This window comes from Chiroxiphia lanceolata, chromosome 1 (genome assembly GCF_009829145.1).
Source record: "Chiroxiphia lanceolata isolate bChiLan1 chromosome 1, bChiLan1.pri, whole genome shotgun sequence".
Classification (NCBI taxonomy): Eukaryota; Metazoa; Chordata; class Aves; order Passeriformes; family Pipridae; genus Chiroxiphia; species Chiroxiphia lanceolata.
The window spans coordinates 96,871,289-96,889,941 of NC_045637.1; the positions used below are offsets into that span (position 1 = coordinate 96,871,289).

The following is an 18,653-nucleotide window of genomic DNA, read 5'->3' on the forward strand; positions in this document are numbered from 1 at the left end:
GCTGTTGGTCAGGTTATAACACAGATAAGTGAGTCAATTTTGCCCTCCCAAGCATTTTCATCTCCATCATGACCATTATAAGACAGAAAGCATTTTACCAAGAAGTGGCCTCATCTCCTACATCAGGTTAATTACTGGTCGAGGAGGGACAGCCTGCCAACTCCCAAGCAGCTTAGCACCTACTTTTTCCTGAGCTACTTTCCTCTGAAACTGGCTGCACTTCAGAAAATGAGCTGAAGGCATCCCATGTGGCTGCTGCTCCTTGACAAACTGCCTCCCTCCTTCTCCTTGCTTGTCTGTCCTTCTGCTCTGAGACAGTTCCCCCACTGTGGAAGTGAGAAAGTTCCTTCATCACAACAAAGGAGAAGGAGCTGAAAGCAAACAGCTCTTTTGTGACACCTCCCACTGACACAGCTCCCCCCAGTGCTTTTGAGGGATCACCTCAGTTTTGCAAATTCTGAAAATCTTTTTTTTTGTTGGTTTTTTTTTTGCTAAAAATGCCCCTGGTGACTCTGAACATTCATTACATGGTAATTCAATCACTTGACTTCCCTGACAATTTTTGTTTGCTTGTTTTCAGCAGCTCCATTGCTATCAAGCAGTAAACATAATAAGCAGTGTAGATAGGACATAGTCTTGCTCTTATCAAGACTAAACACTGTGAGAAAAGCTCAAGTTATCACACAAATCTGCTTAAATAATTCTGCAGGTCCCATGGCTGAAATTACTCATGTTCTTCACTGCAGTGGCTTTGTTCAGCTTTGTGCTATAGTTCAGCCACTGGCATTTGAAAAAGATAATAATTTAACAACTCATGTAACATACACCAGACCTTCCTTTACAAGTCTTAGCAGCATCCTATTTTGTTTTTAAAGACACACTGCTAACGTGAGCCATGATGGAATTAATGGAGTAACCACGTTCCCCCATCTCCTCAAAACCACCCTCCTCTGGATGTCAGCATCCACACCGTCATCTGCAAATTCTAACTCTCCCTGTTTTAAAAAATCCGTATCTGACAGAGTTCACAGATGACACTGTACATATTGCTGCCCTAACCTCCCTTTCCCATCAGCTGTTCCCACCTATTTCATGTGCTATTGTCATAGGCAGGAATAGGTGAGTATCCACGTGAACAATTTACAAACAGCTACCTGAATCCCAAAAGGTGACTGTGCCTTAGGTGGATATTTGAGGTTTGTGTACAGCTGCCTGAGACCCACCTGTGGCCATCTGTTTTTCTCTCAAGCTTAATTGCTATGTAAAGAGCAAAAGCACATTGGCAAGCCTCACAGTATTCTCTACTCTGTGTTGCAAGCTGCTGGAGCAGTAGGTCTGTTGTTTTCTTATGAAAAAGATGCCACACATACCAGCAACATGACACTAATAGCAACACGAGCAAATCTTTTACCTGATTCCTGTATGTTGTGCGGTAAATGGATTCAAGGCCAGAAGATGATGCTCACAGTACTGTACAGAGATAAGAAATACAGCACTGAAATCAAAAATAGCACATCCTTTCCTGACCCCTGAAATTTCTTTCAAAGCTCTGCAGTAACTTCAGCTTGCACTAAGAAGCAGGAAATGTTATTAATAATATAGTCTTTAAAAAGAACTGGTCAAATTCATTAAGCCCACTGACCTCTTGCTTAATGAATCCTGTGGGCTGCATGCTCATTACATATAGGAATCTGGCATTTCTGATGCTATTTAATTTATTGTTTCTCGTGGCAAACAGATTGAGGCAAGAAAAGCTTCAGGACCAGTTTTCAATGCCGTCTTTATAGTGTGGTCTTTGCTACATATTTACTTCTGCATTAAGTGCTGTGACAGACTGAATGGTGCCATAGGCATCAATATGATGAGTGCTTTTCTGCATCCTTTTTTCCATAAAATAAAAAATACCAACCTCTCTGCTAACTCAGGGAGTCCCCCAGCCATCCTCTAGCAGGTCTCCGGGACACTGGTCACTCCTGACTCACAGCATACCCCTGATAAGTTAGCATCAGACTAGCCCTTCTGTGAAGCCATACTCTATTTCAGTATATCTGTGCTAGTGTTGAAGTTCAGATTAGGACTGTGCTTTTGAAAATAGTTTCTTGATTCTCCCCATTTACTGTGCCTTGCTTCACACTGCCCAACCCAGGGTCTTTCTGCAGGAGCTAAACTGAAAGATATACTTCAGCCACTGATGGGCTTTGAGACCCTGGGAACAGACTGCAGCTACTCTGAAGGAAAAACTCCTGAAACACACAGATGTTGGAACCTCAGCACCATTTTGCTCCTAACATTGACATGGTCATCATTCACTGTTTGTGCTCTGATCCGTTTTGTACCCAAAGTGCTGCAATATGTGCAAAGCAAGATGAGTAATACATAAATTTTATCTACCTAGATGCATGTCTATAGAGGAAGTTACTGTGCAGTTAGTGAGTGGCACTGCAAACTTACTGTACACCGACTCTTCCTGTATACCACTCCTAGTGATAATTCACTCTTCCCTGAAAAAGACATATTCTCCTTCAAGAAAAATTTAAATACTGCTTTATTGCACATTAAGATTTCCATGCTCATAAGTATCCAGACAACAGGAATGCTGGATGATTAAACATTAATCTGAATTAACTTTCAGAGTGATTTTTTTAAACTATTTTAAAATTCTATGTATTGACACTCAGAATTAAAGGGGATGTACTTCTTTTTTTTTTTTTTCCCCCAAATAAACTGCAGTTTATTGTGAAAGCTATAGTTCTGAATAAGAGAGCCAGTACAAGAGTTTAGCTTGGCTTAATGATTCATTTCAAGATTCTGAAACTAGTGAATTTGGCTTAATTTTTTTCCGAGAACCACAGAGCAGATAAACCCTACAGAGATCATTCTGATATTATTCTTCTCTCATAGTCCTTGATCTTCAGCCAAATGGCTTAGGAGAACTCTTCAGATCACAAAGCCTGTAATGCAGCAAATATAATACTTTGAGGTGAGATGTTGAATTTACACAATGAATTTTATTTAAGAAGCAATTTTGCCCATGGCAGGGCAGGATCAAGCTTAACACTATTGCATTTGTCTTCTACTTGTTTGGCTGCCTGACCATGTCTTTATTCAGTAAGTATGGTTTCATCTCAGAGCCTTGTGTGCTTATGGTCAGTTTGAGAGACAAAACCTCATTTCCCAATTGCTTGCAGTTTATGCTCTGTATTTCTTCCCATTTATAGAATGTTTTCTGTCTTGGTGTTTTGAGTGGGCAAAAACGTCTACACTCTAGAAAAATGTCTTTTCAGCCTGAGTATGGCTTCTGGGATTTGTTACACCAACATGGAGGCGTTTTAACTCCAAACCCATTGTAGACAAGAAATTTCTGAACACGTGGTATGGCCTGCATCACTGCCAGCCACCTGGGTTTGGCAGCTTGGACAGATCTATACACAGGGACAGTTTACAGCATGTTTGCATCTGCTCTGGAAATAGTAACTGAAATCTAGCTACACACATTGTTGCCATAAGGTTCCTGCTTTAATAAGTGTTAATACGTACATCTGGGTCTCATTTCAAATCACAGAGCCAAGTAGCTAGGAGTTTCTTGCTTGGCAGAGTTAGTCTCCCATCCACGAACCCTATGACTTTGGCAATAAACAGACCAAGAAGAAAATAAACACTTTTGTACATAACAAGCTTAGTGAGGTTTCTGTTTCAGGGTAGATTTGCATATACTATCTTAAAATTGAGTTTAGCTTTAATTGGAAAGTGACTTATATGCTGTATATTACCACTGTGCTCTTCAACTGCATGCAAGAGATTATAGAGACACAAATTCATTGTTGTGACCTTCAGCAAAGATGCAAAAATATAACCTGATGTCTAATAAAAGAGGAAGTAACAGAGCTGTAACTCATAGCAATATTATTTCCACACAAAAAGGATATGGAGTGTTCATAAGCCATCACCACAGTAGCTCTGTGATGTCTTCAGTGACTTTCTTGATCTCCTTTTTTTTTTTATTTAACTCTTGTGATTTTTCAACTTGAATAATTTCCCCGAAATAATTTGAAAAATTTGCTTTAATATAAATGTACATCCTGCTTGCAACAGGCTTTATAATTTCTATATATAGTTTGCAGAAAATTCTAAATTCTCTTTCTTATACAAAAGGAGATACACAGAAAATATTATGTTTATGTAATATATACACATTGACACTGTTACAATAGATCATTAATATTTTGCACATGCACATGGCCACTTTACTCACAAGGAACTTGAGGGGAAAACTACTGTCTTTTGTGGACTTCTGTCATTTGTTACAATTATATTATCCTTCCCTACCGCATTGATATCTGCAACATAATTTCTTAGCTCTGAGAAATTTTTTTGCATCAGCTGCCCTGAACGGAATTGGTTGCAGTCATGTAAATAGAAGTTCAGCTTAATTATTTTCCTGCTTGAAAAATCACTTTTACCTGAAGCAAGCGATAGTTCATTTCCCTTTCTTGTTTTTCCCCCATCCTTTTCCCTCCCTTCAGCTAGAAAAATAATTATCTCCATGACAGGTACCAAAATTTTGCTATCTCCCTCCCTCTCCCTTCAAAAGCACACTCAGCAGTACTTTGTGACAATCGATCAAAAATATTACAATAATAGCGTTCAACACAGTCTTCACAGACACATTCATTTAACCATCTCAGGAATTTCTGTCTGCTGTGAGAGCTGAAGAGTGGGAGTTAGGCTTCCAGGAGCTTACTTTTGTCCCTGCCACTGTATCCAAGGAGTGAGTTTCTATAACGCACACCCCAGGCGCCCAACGTTCGTGGTCACTATCACCTTTCTCTAACTTTTTAAATAGGAGTAACACATAAAGCTCGTCCCCTGCCTGATGCCAGTGTTTCTAGGCATATCTTCTGCAAAGGCTTCCAATTCTCCACTTAGTCTCTCCAGGCAGACGGAGACAATTTTTTATACCAGTTTGCGACTAAAACAACTTGGCTGACTGGGACACCAGGGTGAAACTGTAAAATTACAGCTTTAGTACAGGTTCTTACTGCCTCCAGCAGTAATGACCTGTTTCTTTGGTCATTGGTGAACTAATTTAACCATGATGGCTCAGTTTCTCCATCCGTAAAACACATGTACTAATACATGCATAAACTCTTATCCCTAATACTACTTATCCCAAAAGAGTTCTGACACCAAAATCATCATGGCAGTGATAACAACTGAGATGCTAAAATAATCCAAACAAATAAATAAAAAAAAGGCAAGTTATTCTATTTTGCATGTAAAGGAAAAGGTATCCTTTCCCTCTTCACAGCTCTGGGACAATATTCCAGCTTTTCTCAGATTTCAGATTTAAAAAAACCCTACAAGTATTGCACTTAAAGCTGCTTTTTTTTGCTTTATGAAAGTAGCTCTTTGTGAGCAGTGTGAGTGGTATTATGCTATTATGCTGCAGTTTTTAAAAACATCTAAACACATTTAAGAAATTTTAAACTAATTGAACAAGTTAAACTGAGCTGTGCCATGTCTTCTGTGTTTGTCATGTCAGCACCACTGAAGCTGCCATCTGCGGAGCAGAAGCAATTGCAACACCAGTGGGATGGATCAGAAAGAAATGGGTAAACACACCTGCAAAACATTTAATTGTACTCCTTTTAAATAGCTGGGACTTGAGATGGTGACTTCATTTGGAGCAGGACCAGGTCCAACTAGAAAATGAAATTTTTTAACTGGAAGACTGATGAGGCTGCACCCACACTCCGTATAAAGCGAGCTCCTGGCAGAAAACCATATCAATGTATTTTTAATAGCAGTAGGAAGGCTTGATTGTAAACCAAACTCAATAGCATTTAGTCCAGGCAAGCCGAAGAACAAGAGTAAGAAAGAATGGTGGCCATTGCACTCTTCTACAGGCATGGGCATGAAACAAAGCTGCCAATTTACCTTTTGTAGCCCAGTTCTGCTGCTGGAGTCTTCAGAAGTAATTGGAGAGGTGCCTGTAGCTTCACCTGCTGCAGCTGTGTGTGCTGCATGAGGCAGGGAATGGTACACATGAGATGGCCTTCAAGGAACAGGAGCACAAAGCAGCACAAAAGCAACAGCACTGTGTCAAGAAGGCCGGACTCAGAGACCCAGCTTTCAACATCAGTTCTGCCAAGACTGTACCACTTTGATCCTGTCCAAACCAGTTAACTGGTCCATGAAACCTTTTCTCCATCTGTTTAGAAAACTGGAATTGTATTATTTTTAATGGTAAGTGGCACAGACCCCATAAATGACATTCTGCTATTGATCTTCAATATTACTCTTAAGTAGACACAGAATTATTGCATGTAGTAAAGAATTTGCAACTCGGTGGAACCAGGGGCAGGGGGAATACTGTTTAACACTTTGGAATTACACCTGTGCAGTCATGCTCACTATTCACTTCTGGGGATGTACAACCAACCTCCAGTGCAAACTGAAAGGTAACTACTGCAGATAATAATACCACATCAGTTTGTGAATAGAAGTGGGTTCCTAATGTCCTTAGCCTTGTCAAATTACTTATTAGGAACTGGGGGGGGCAGGAGGGGAGGAACTAAAAATATATATAAATATATCAGTATATTTTATCATAGATTATTTTGAGGAAATACAAGCATTATGGAGGTGAAGCTAAATGGATAAATAGAACAGGTGCTGAAAAGTAAATGTATGAAAATCTCATACCAGTGAAAATATGTTACAGCCTATGTGTGCTATCAAGCAGCAAACAAATTAAAATAAAAAAATGTTGCCGTATGAGAAAGGCAAGTTGTTTCAAATAGTTTTTAATATTGATACAAACAAGGTCAGATATTGTGATGCCTGTCTGACTCCCAGACTTTAGTGGGAGAGCAGAGAGGATTGATTCATAGAGAGTATGCAAGAAGCAGAGCCAAGATGGAGCTGAGAAGGACATGAGCAAGGTTGAATGGGTGGTCCTGGTTTTTTGTCTTTTCATAATGCAAGAAGAACAAAATATGAAATTAAATTAGAAGGCAATATATTTAAATTGGCAATTACTTCTTCACTGCTAACTTGAAAACCAAATAGCTCAGGAGCAATGAATTGTTCCCTTGAAACTTGATAGATTTTGTAGTGCACGTAAGCTACAATCAGTAAAACCCCTGAAATGCGTATATATGTACAAAGAGAACCTCCTTAATAGCAGATACTATCTGTAGATAGTCAACACAACTACGTCCTGCTTTCTCTGAGAACTGGCTCCTTGCAGAGACAAGGGGCTGCCTGGGACTGGCAGTTTTTATCAAGTTTGACCTGGCAAATTCTTGTAGTCGACTCACTAACTGAGAAAAGAAACTAATTAATACACACATAATCTTTGGTATTAAGAGGCAAAAATCCTGATAGATGCCAGAACCAGCCAGAATTTTCCCGAAGGGGGAGGAAATGTTAAAAAAAAAAAAAAAAAAAAAAAAAAAAAAAAAAAGAATGAACGCCAGAATCCACACTAAATAAAATAAAATGTGTAAAAACTGACAAAAATCCGGAGGCAGGTACTAGATACAGAGGTAGAAACTGGCAGGAGATAAAGGAGGTACCTCAGGAAATGTAATTCAGTCCTTACAAATAGGTTATAACTTGGTACCGATGGGTGCAGGGAGGACGGGGGAGAGCATCCTCCTTACTGAAACAGTAAAAGTTACAAGTGTGGTATGTTTTTCTGTTTGCCTGGTGGAGCGGCATCCTGCGGCGGTGTACAAGCGGAGTACAGGCGGGCAGAACCCGCACACACACCAGCATCCAAAGGCTTAACATTTCCGCAGGCGCCTGCCCGCAGGTCGAACATGTGAAGCAGGGAAATGTCTGTGCCCAAACGTCTGTGAACGTCGCTCCCCACTTTGCCCACCGAGGGGTCCCGGCAGGCTCCGGCACACGCGGACTCCATCGGCACTCGGGACAGGGTCGGTGCCAAATCCTACTCTTCCCTGGGCACCAACCCTGCGCGGCGCGGGCTGCCGGCACCGCTCCCGCCCCCGCCTCCCCGACGGGCAGCGGCTGCGCCGGAATTGGACAGAAACTCGGGGAATCGGCTCTCCCCACCTCGGGAAGCGCCTCGCACGCACCGCGGGCTCGCTGGCAGCACTCACCTGCCGGGGGCACAGAGCCCACCCGCGGGCTGGGAGCGGGGACACTCACACGGGGCCCGCGGCACGGCCAGCACAGGTCCGGCGCCCGGGAGAGCGCGTTCGCCTCCTGAAAGCGCGTCGCGTTCGGGCTCGCCCTGAGTTTTGGGGCAACTCGCGCCCGCTGCCCGGGCGGCGGGGTCCGCGTTGCCCCGAGGAGGGGAGGGAAGGGGTGCTGGTGAAGTACATCAGTGACAATATTAACGCCGCTGCCCGGCGAGGGCGGTGCCCCGCGGGGCGGGCCGAGGCCAGGCTGCCCCCGGCGCTCCCCCGGCCCGGGGCTGGCGGGGCGCGGGAGGGAGGGGGCCGTGCCCCCGGCGGCAGGCGGCGCTCCGCGGCCGGCGCTGGGGCTGCGGCGGCGGAGAGCGGGGCCGCGCCGAGACAGAGCGCCCTGGGGAGCCGGGAGCGGGGATGGAGCGGGGAGCAGCCGGCAGCGTCCCCGGTCCCGGCGGGGAGGAGGCAGTGCCTGAGGTGAGAGGGGCTGCGGGCGGGCGAGGCCACCCGGTGGGCGAGGGACTGGTGCTGGGTGGCGGCAACTTCGCCGCTGGCCGGCGGCACCGCCCGCCAAGTTGCCGGGTCTCCGCTCCGTGCTCCAGGTCGTGCGTGGGGCGAGGGCGCTGCCACAGCCGAGACGAAGCGCGGCCGCCCCGCCCCTTCCCTCCCGCCGGACCCCCGCCTGCCCCGGTCCCGGGGGAGCTGGAGTCAGCCCGGGTGTCGGTCCCGGGTGTCAGCCCTGGAATCAGCGCTGGTGTCAGCCCTGGGCTGCGAGCGGTGCCGAGCGCCGGCCGGCCCTGCCCGGGCACTGCACCCCGTGGGCGGCGGCGAAGGTAACGGGGCTGCGCTGGGGGCGGGGGTCGCCGGGAGCTGTAGCGGGGGCGCGGCCTCTGCCCCTGCCCGGGCTGCCCGGGAGCGTTTCTTTGTGCGCTTGCTTTCTTCGGGTTTTGGGGTGTCGATTCCGTTTAGTTACAGAAGCAAGGTGTGCGGAGCTGTCACTGGAGTGACGGTGGTGTGCCCGGGCATGGAACTGCACGGGAGCCCCAAATCCTGTAGTTTTTGCTCAGGCAGAGCTCCCACTGGCTTGCCGAGTCTTTTTCAAGGTTTACACAAAATTAAGTCTCAGGTCAGGTGGCAACATCTGCTAAAAATATGTTTAGCTAGCATGATTATGAATTTCAGTTCAAATACTAAGCAAAATTTGCTCTGAATAAGCATAGCAGTCATAGTTAAGTGTTTGCTAAATGCATTACTATCAATTTGAGTGCATATTATTAGTGTGATCAGACCATAAATTGTGAAGGAATGTGAAGGGACTGTCTTGATTCAGATCTACACTGTATGGTTTTAGTATTCCAGCTTCGGCACTGGTCCTGAAAACAGGGCTTGAGGTTTGTCCCAAGGAAGAAGATATTTGTCTGTTAGACCTTTGGCGACCCTGATCACTTCTAATGGAGTCTTTCGGGAGAGACATCTCCTTTCTTTGAAGTCCTTGTGCTGGAGTTACTTTTGCAAGAAAAACTTATTACCGCATCTTTATGCCCAGGGGAATATTGGCTGGGTCCATGAAAAGTGCCAAACTTCCACCTGAGGGCATGTTTTTAGTTCAGCCTGAGTCACCAAGGTTACTTCAGAAGAAAAGGTGTCTTTTGAGTCTGCTTATCCCCTCCTGGCTATTTCCACGGTTCTGAAATGACTTGAGGGTGACCTTCAGAGAGAGAAGTCAGCTTTGCTCAGAGGATTTCAAACCTCTTCTATTTGCTCTTCTTAAGACTTCCCTAAAACAAACAAGCAGAGCATTTGGAAGGAAACCTATGATTGAATATTCAGCAATTCCTTTCTCCTGGGTAAAAGCTGATAGATGTTTCCACTTGTTTTGGAAAGGTTTTTAGCCAAGCAAGAAAGATCTGATTTGACACTGCCGAAGTAAAGCATGAGGTAAGGCAAAGGAGGGTAGTTTCGGGGGGTTTTTTTACATCTCTCCTTATGTGGGGAAATGGGGTTAAAAACTGGGTGAATTGTTGTAGGGCTTTTTCCACTACACTTTTATTTTGGTGGGTTAATCAGTGTATCAGTTTCTGTGAAAACTCAAGACTTCTGCCTTTTAAAAAACATTAGCAGTATCACCAGATATTTTCAGGCAGTTCATATCTGAGACACTACGGCACTCACTACAAGATTAACAGCACTTGGCCTTGTGCCTCTGGGCTTGTGCCTAATAATACATCGCAGGAGCACTGCATTAACTGTCAATAAATGTCTGTCATCTCTTTGGGCTTAATTACAGAATGGCTTCAGAACAGCAGATGAGGAAAAGTTTCAGCTCAGCTTTTAAATGTGATACAGCCCTAACTCTCGTGGTGCCTATATCTGTTGTCAGTGTCTCCATTAATATAGCCCTGCTTTGTTTACCTGGCTTTGGTTTTTGAAGCCCTAAAATGTATGAGTTCATTTCTTTATTTTCCCTTTAGCAGCTCTGTGTTGATAAAACAGAAGAGGGAAGAGTTTCATTAGAATTTCATTTCTTTGCTGAACAGGATACTTAGACAGGATTGTGATCACCTTCGAATGCTTCTCATATTTCCCTTTCCTTTGTCATTGTGTTTGATTCTGGGAGAAATCCTTTTGAATGCCTGATGCTGATTTCAGGACAGTCTAAGAAATTGCTCCAAAGTAATTAGATTGTGTCTTGCACTGAACCCATAACTGTCTGCAATCAGACAGGATCAGTAATCAAGACAGCGTTGGATGGATTTTTAGACACTGTGGAAACCCTTGGGCTTCTCTAGCAGAAGACTTGTCTAATTGGAGAGGCTAGAGCCAGAAAAGCCAACAGGAACTGACGATGCTATAGCTAAACTGTGCTAATATCACACACTGGTACTCTTGGTACAGGATGAGTACTGAGGTGGGGAATTATTTCAGAGTACTGTCTTCTAAAAGCTCAACATAGCTTTTAGCATGTGAACTTGCATGTACACAGCTATTTGATTTCTTGTTTTGAGCAATCGGGGGGGAAAAACTGAGCTGGATGTGATCCCTGGGTCCTCAGATTGTTTGCAAGGTGGAAAAAGAGGCAGCATTTTAAGACCGAATGGATGATACAAATAAATGTTTGATTTGAATGGTATTAAGAGAAGGAACAGCTAACTGGCTACCTAGTTTTCTAAAGGTCTAAGTTATTGAGGAACCTTTCTCTTATTTTAAAAATGACAAAGGCAGTCAAGGACCAGAGTGTTAAATTTGTGATACAGATGGGTCTCAGCAGATATGGGTCTCAGCAGGGGGTTCAAAAAACTTTCAGATGCATGTAGATGATAAGGATTGAGATTGTTCCTTTTCAAATGTTTTGCAGCTCTACTAAAAAAATGAAGAAGCCCTGTCAACTCTGGTGAGGTACCTCTTTAAATACTCAGTGGGCCTTGAATTGCATTGAGTAATTTAGTTGCTCAGTTAAGACATTAGTTTTGCATTATCTGTTATTGCGTATTTCCCTATTCAGATTAATATCTTCATCAAATTGGCTATGACACTCTTTATAATCGATCCACCTTACTGCTTTGTTTGAATCAAGCATTTTTAAATACCTATTAATTAAACCTGGTGAGTTACTTGGTACTGCTTTCCTGGTATATGCTTCTGCACCACGCAGCTACGTCCAATTTCAAGAGGCAGTTTAGCCCTATGGAAAGTCAGACTCTGTTGCTTCTGTTCCTCTTGTGCAGTGACGTGCCTGTGGAAGACCTTTTCCTTGCTCCTCACTTTTTTTTCTTTTGCAATGGGCTAAGATGCCAAAGCAGATTAAGATTCTGTGCAGCGTGGTTAAACGGTGAGCAGAATGGAAAAAATAACATTTGTAAAGGTTGTAGTGCTGGTCATATTGGCTGATGAAGGACAAGTGGCTTTTCCCTGACTTCCCAGGAGAATGGGCAGACACTCCCTATGTTATTTAGGATGAGAGAGGGGCCAGAGTCACTCTGCTTTCTTGATGTTGTCCTTTTGCCCTTGCCAACTCAAAAATCATCATGGTTTACTAAATGTTGATGTGCTTTAAGATGAGTGCTTTACATCTTCAAACTTTCAGTGCTTTCACTATCCTTGGGTGCATGCATTCCACTGAAGAGCAGTTTCTGGAGAATTTTTCTTATTAAATATTCAAAATCCTGATGTTTTTTCACCCTGGAACAATGATGAGGAGTATACAGCCTCCCAGCTTCTTAACATGAACTGGCATCTCTGATAATCATTCAAGTTATACGAAAAAATTTGCTGTTTCACAACCATTTGGGGATAAAATCTAAAGCTTTAAAGCAAGTCAGAGATTTGTAGTATTTTTTTCCAAATGACAGAAAAATAAAGGAGGAGTTTCAATTACTGTAATTGAATCAAGCCGTTCTAAGTTCCTATCCCCGAGTAGAAAAGGTCCCAAATGATTTCTTTTTTGTTGTCTTTCAGTATTCTAAATAACTACTTTAAAAATAAGGATAATTAAGACTGTTACCTGTGATGCCAGCTATTGGTCAAAATAAATGTAAAATCACTTTGTTTACAGGATATCTGCACAAATAATGGTTCTCCATGCTCTGTGCTACTTGGTTAACCAGTGTCTTTCTGACTTCTCAGTAGAATTTGTGAAGTTCGTTGAAAACAAGGGATCAAAACTGAAGTGTGTTAAATTAGAACTCTGCACAGGTTGCAGGAAGTAAATCAATATTTGACAAATGGGAAAAAACATGAGCATTTAAAGGGAGAAATTTGTACCCAAGATTCTAGGAATATTAAAGCAATAGAGATAAAATAAAAATAAAGCATTAAAAATGTATCCTTTCAGTGTTGTTTCAAAAGGTGAAGAAGAATTACACGTGGTGGTATTTATGGAGATTATTCTCACTTTCTTTTTCAGAGCTTTGTGTTTCTTGAAGAAACAAATAGTATTTAGGTTGAGATGGTACCCAGGAGAAGCACTTTGTAAACACTAATGATGTAGGGGTTTTTGGCAATTGACTTAGAACCGTTTATCTCAGCCTTCTCTAAATGGTTCTATGAGCAGAATAAATTGACTGGTCAGGGAATAATGGGTGAGATCCATCTTTGTCTGTGTGCGGAGTTGTGCCAGGATGTCCACTGCTCACCCTTCAGTGAATGGGAACTCCATGGGAATAGCTGGGACCGTACTGGTGATACCCTTTGCTGTCTGAACTCCACTGTTCCTCAGGGAGAAAAAGGATCCTTACACATAATAGAATCATAAAATCATTTAAGTTGGAAAAGACCCTTAAAATCATGAAGTCTAACTGTTAACACTACCAACTCCACCACTATGCTGGCTTTGCTTGGTACACTTGGGGTTCAATCATGGGCCTCTAGAGAGGATTTATAAGCATGTTTAGTTGCTGAACATGTATATATCTCTTGCCACCCTGTAATTTTTTTTAAAAGTGTTTTTAGTCAGACGCATTATTGGGATGGACTAAAAATGAGGTTTCTCAGATGTACTGTAAAGCAGACATAGTGTGTTAGCTGTGAAGCAGATTCCTCACGTCATCATTTTATGCATATTTGCCCCACTGCCTGAATTACAAGACATCTGTGATCTTAAGAAGTTTAAGGAGAAACTGGTCAGATTAAGGAAAAAGGTGGAGAAGTAAACCAGTCAGATTTAGGATAAACAATCCCCTAGGAGTTTGGCACAGCTGTGAGAATAATTTTCTTGTGCCAAGCCTTTTACCCTTAAAAATTAGGCCTAACTTCAAGTCTAGCACGTTTCTGAGACTTGTTTGGCATTACTGGGCTGTTACTGGCCTAAGGCAGAAGGAGTTCATTCACAGATAAACTGCATATGTGTTTACAGCTGAAGCAACACTGAATTGCATGAGCAATAGTATAAGAACACCATATTCAGAATCAACAACAGTGGGAATGTGATGGTTTAACCACACAAGTGATACAGTTTAATGAAGGAAATGATATGTGATTTGCACTAATGAGTCGAGGTCATGTTGTTTGCATGAGTGATGTAAAGCAACGTCAGAGAGGAACCTGTCCCACTGTCTGAAGGTGGTTATCATGATGATGGACAGATTTTTTTCAGTGTATAGGAAAAAACTCTGGGTTGTTCTTTGTTATTGGAGTATTTTTAATATATTTTTCAAAATAGGAACATCCTGCTTTAGAAATGAGATGGAAACAACTTCTAGAGAAAGTGCAATGTCAACACTGTAAATCATTGAACAGTCAAACCAGTCAGATAAAGGATAGACTGAGCTTGAGGGAAGATGAGGAGTTTTTGAACTTCTCAGAGTGAAGTGTAAGAATCCTAGGTACTCCATGCTGAACAGATTGTGATGGACAGCGGAAGAAACAGTTGTTTTCTTTCAGATTATCAGTGCAATTTTTTCATCTGGTAAAGCCAGGAAGACAGAGCCTCTATGGAGACCCTGCAATCACAGTATAAATTCATTCAACAAAACTCTGAGTGAAATGCAAGCTTCTTTAGAGCTTTTCAAATATTATTCCAAGGCTATTATTCCAAGAGTTTGTATGGGTTGGAATTATACTTTATCCTGACCTGCCAGGATGAAATTTTTACTTGGTTCTCGCAAATGAATTTCTTCCCTCACAAACTGCCTGTGATAATGTTAAGAAGTCAGGGAGGAAAGACTTGAAAAAGCAAATATTTCCTCGGACATGGAGCATATCTCAGAAAATTTAGTTTCTATTTCTGACATCAGAAATTATTGCTTTTGGAGATCACTATAAAGTGCTTCTAGTTAATGAAGATTATGGTAGACCATCAAGACTGACTCTTGTGAATTTTGCAGTTATACTTTGATGGCAGACTTGCTATGTGTCTCTGTGGACAGGCTAGTACCATTTTGCTATCATTACTGGACCTTTTGCCATCTTTTCAGTCTGCAAGACTTTGTCGTTCAGTTAAGCTGTTAAAATTGATTACAATAATGCATGTTGATGTACAATAATGCATGATGATTACAATAATGTATGTTGACATTGTTCTGAACCTACCTCCACTCTCAAAATAAAGACTGACCTTACCTGTCTGGCCTAAGCAATGAGCGAAGTCACAAGAGGCTTGTCTGTGCTTTTTATTGATGTGTATGAGTATGCTTACTTTGAATGGTATTATTTATAGAATGGCTTTCAATATACAGAAGCATACAGTAAAATCTTGACCCTGTTATGTTTAATTAGGGAAACAGTTCCTGTGGCAGTACTCAAATTAATATATTCAATCTCTTAGTTTCCAGCCAAGTTTTATGTCTCTTTCCCAGCTTGCATTCACTGAAATTATGTTCACTGTTTAAAGGAAAGTCATATCAGTGCCTTAGGGATGTCTCCACTGTTAAAGAACCACAGAATCACAGAATATGCTTAGTTGGAAGGGACCCACAAGGATCATCAAGTCCAACCCTTAGACAACCCTGCACAGGACCATCCCCAAGACTCACACCACGTGCTTGAGAGTATCATCCAAATGCTTCTTTTTCAACCTACAGGAAGGCAGGAACAACTCTAATTGCACCAGTTCTAGTTCAGATAAAGCTGATTTGCTACAAGTTCTGTACCTAGAATAATTTTGTTACTGTGTTCTCGTCTGTCATGTTTTTCAAGGTCATTTATTCACATTTGACTTTGAGCTGTAGTTTTTAATGTTATTACATGTCTGCAAAGTCATCAAAGGTTTCAGGAAGGACTTTTCTGAGTATGACTCTAAAACCTGCAAAAACCTTTGCAAATATATATGGAATAAGGAAGCTGATCAGGGTTACATATGCAAGAGAGAAAAAAGAGAAATTTTGAAAAGTGTTTTCATGACAAGTTTAAATAGTCTTGAAGCAGGTATTTTATACCTACTGATTTAGAAACAAAAGGTTGAGTCCTGTGAGGCTTTGAAATGCACAGCATGCACAACCTTTTCTTTATCCACCAGGAGTAGAAGCAGCATATTCTCCACACTTTTGAGAGTCCCAGCATTTGGTGATTGTAGATTGCAAATGGATATCCCCTTTTGTATGTATATTCTTCAATGTAAATGTCACTAAAATATTTCTCGGTTTAGTATTAAATTTAGTGTTTCTCTAAAAGCCTTATTTTGCTTTCAGCCTCTCCTGGTGGTTTTATGAGGCTTCACGCCGTGAAGGCTTCCTCTGGCTATGGAAGAACTTGAATTTGTTCTGCAGGCCTGCAGAGCCCTGTTAAGGGCTCTTCAATGGGAGCAATTTCTGGCTGCATGACAGGGAAATGTTCTTCTGTTCTTCTTGGCTATGCTGCAGTAAATTAGAGGAGCCTGTCCAGACCTACCTTTGTGTAAATGAGAGCGCACCTTGTCCTAGATGTTTTTACTTGTATTTCTTTGTACTTGTACAGTGGTCTAGAGTTAAAGCTCTCAGAGTTAAGGATTAATAATATATTGCCCTTGGGCTAAGCAAGAGTAAAACTCTTGATTTTATTTCTTTTCTAATTTTAAAATAAAAAAAATTGAGGAAGGGGCTTACACTCAGTGTCTAATCCTGCCAGACTTTACCCTTAGAATCACAGAATCATAGAATCTCCTGAGCTGGAAGGAACCCACAAGGATCATCAACAATCATGGCAACAATTTGTTATATAGCTTAATTTCTACCACAGTCTCCTAGTGCTCTTGCCTAATTACTTTTCAATTAAAGTAGGTGATCCTCACTTAGCTTTTTTCCCTCCACTTTGAGTTCCGAGTTGGTGGTTCCTCACTTGGGTCAAGCAAGAACAGTCTCAGGACTACCTGACTTTGTCTGTTTCTAGACATGCATGATCAGGGAGGCACGCTTCACCTGGAAGTCATTTTAGCAAGATCTGTTTTTGTCCTGCAGGAAGGGAATCGGCATAAATACCTTCAAAGCATGCACTTACTTGGACTTGGCACAGCAAAACTATGTTTTCTGTAGGTGAAAATCTTAACTGAGCAGTTGCAATCAAAGACTGGCTGCTTCTCTGCACTGTCCCAGTGGCATAAAATCATAGAACAGTATGAGTTGGAAGGGAGCCTTCATCAGTAATTCTTATTCACAGAAACAAACCTACTGCATACATCGGTATCCTGAAGGTGATGGGCTCATTTAAGTACAGGGTTTTGACAATAGGTCCTTATAGAACATTTAAAAACCTTTTATTTATCAAATCTCATATGCTCTAATTACTAGTTCAGAGTTCTTATGCTTTGTCATGTTAATAAGTGCGGTGAATCACTTTTCATAACCGTTGTCTTTCTCTGTAAGCTCTGACAGTGTCTGTGGTAAACTGACAAATAATACCTGTTCCAATGCTGTATATGTGTATGTGCATACTTTTTTGTTTCATATCAAACATGGCCCCTTGTTAAACAACCTACTCCAATTCTAAATACTGGAATTTTTTTCCTTTTTTATTTTTTAAGATTGTCTAGAATTGATTTATTCCTCAAATGAAGGGATCTACCTTTAGTTTAGTTGAGAGAAGACTGGTGTATGATCTAAGACTTGTACTTTGATATCTTTTAATGAACTGGATTAATTGAGATTCTTCTAAAAAAGTGTTATAAGGGGGCACATTGCTATATGCATGTATGAGTGTGAAAAACCAAAGTCAGATGAGGATTTGTCATGTATAATGACAGCAGGCCGATTCTTTTCTGAAGCCTCTGGAGTCAGCATTTCCCTGGGCTCTTCTTGCCTCCTTGTTTGAGAAGATTTTTCAAGCACATTTGAAAGATCAAAGAGGGTTGGTGATATGTTTCCTTTCCCCCCTGTGTTTGCTTCCTTGGCATCCTTTATTCTGATTATTCATGTCTGAGTATCCTTGCAAAAAAGGACAGTGTCCATTTGTTCTTGCTTATCCCTGGAGATATGGGTAAATTAACTAATTATAACTATAAGCTAAGGGTACTGTTTATTGTAGAAGGCTGACAAGCACCAGGAGTGGGATAAACAGTAGGTGCAGTGATAGCATGTGCCCTTGGTGACCTGTGCAGATTAAGACGTGTTTAAACTTGGATTGCATCTCCCTGGAAGAAGGAAAGAATCCAGTTACCACCATCCTGGCCTTCATGGTGTTAGCAGCAGCTTAGACAGGATAGATTTCATCCTTCTTTAACGTAAACTTCACCACCATCACTTCAGCGGTCTCTCCAGGATCCTGGCTTCACACACTGCAATCTTTGCATTGAACTTTGTCACAAGAGCTATATGGGGCCCATAATGACCTACTTGACGGAATTTTGCTAATGCTTTCTTTCTCAATAACTTAGTTATTGCTGTGTATTACCTTCCTTAGCTCAACCAACCTCAATTACAGGAAGAACTGTTGAGAAGACAGGGTTCAGATCTCTGAGAAATCCACAGAAATAATTTGCAATCCTGTCAGAGAGCAATATTTTCTTACTTATCTTTCTCCATGAATTCTTGATAATCTTGAGTATGTCAGTTTATACCACTCTTGGAATTCTCAAAAGTGGACCATTAT

At 41.8% G+C, this 18,653-nt stretch overlaps 1 protein-coding gene across 3 annotated transcripts in view; it reads left to right on the top strand.

The window, feature by feature from the left end:
* The first annotated feature begins 8,126 nt into the window (after positions 1–8,126).
* The window catches only part of KCNG2 (potassium voltage-gated channel modifier subfamily G member 2), a 57,171-nt gene continuing 46,644 nt past the window's right edge, over positions 8,127–18,653 (top strand). Inside the window, exon 1 of one of the 3 annotated variants that reach the window (XM_032713321.1) lies at positions 8,127–8,205. The gene's annotated coding sequence lies outside the window, so the exon portion shown is untranslated. Of the gene's footprint in view, positions 8,206–8,547; positions 8,637–10,965; positions 11,068–18,653 lie in introns of those variants that run through there. The other 2 variants (XM_032713311.1, XM_032713331.1) reach the window with 2 other exon arrangements.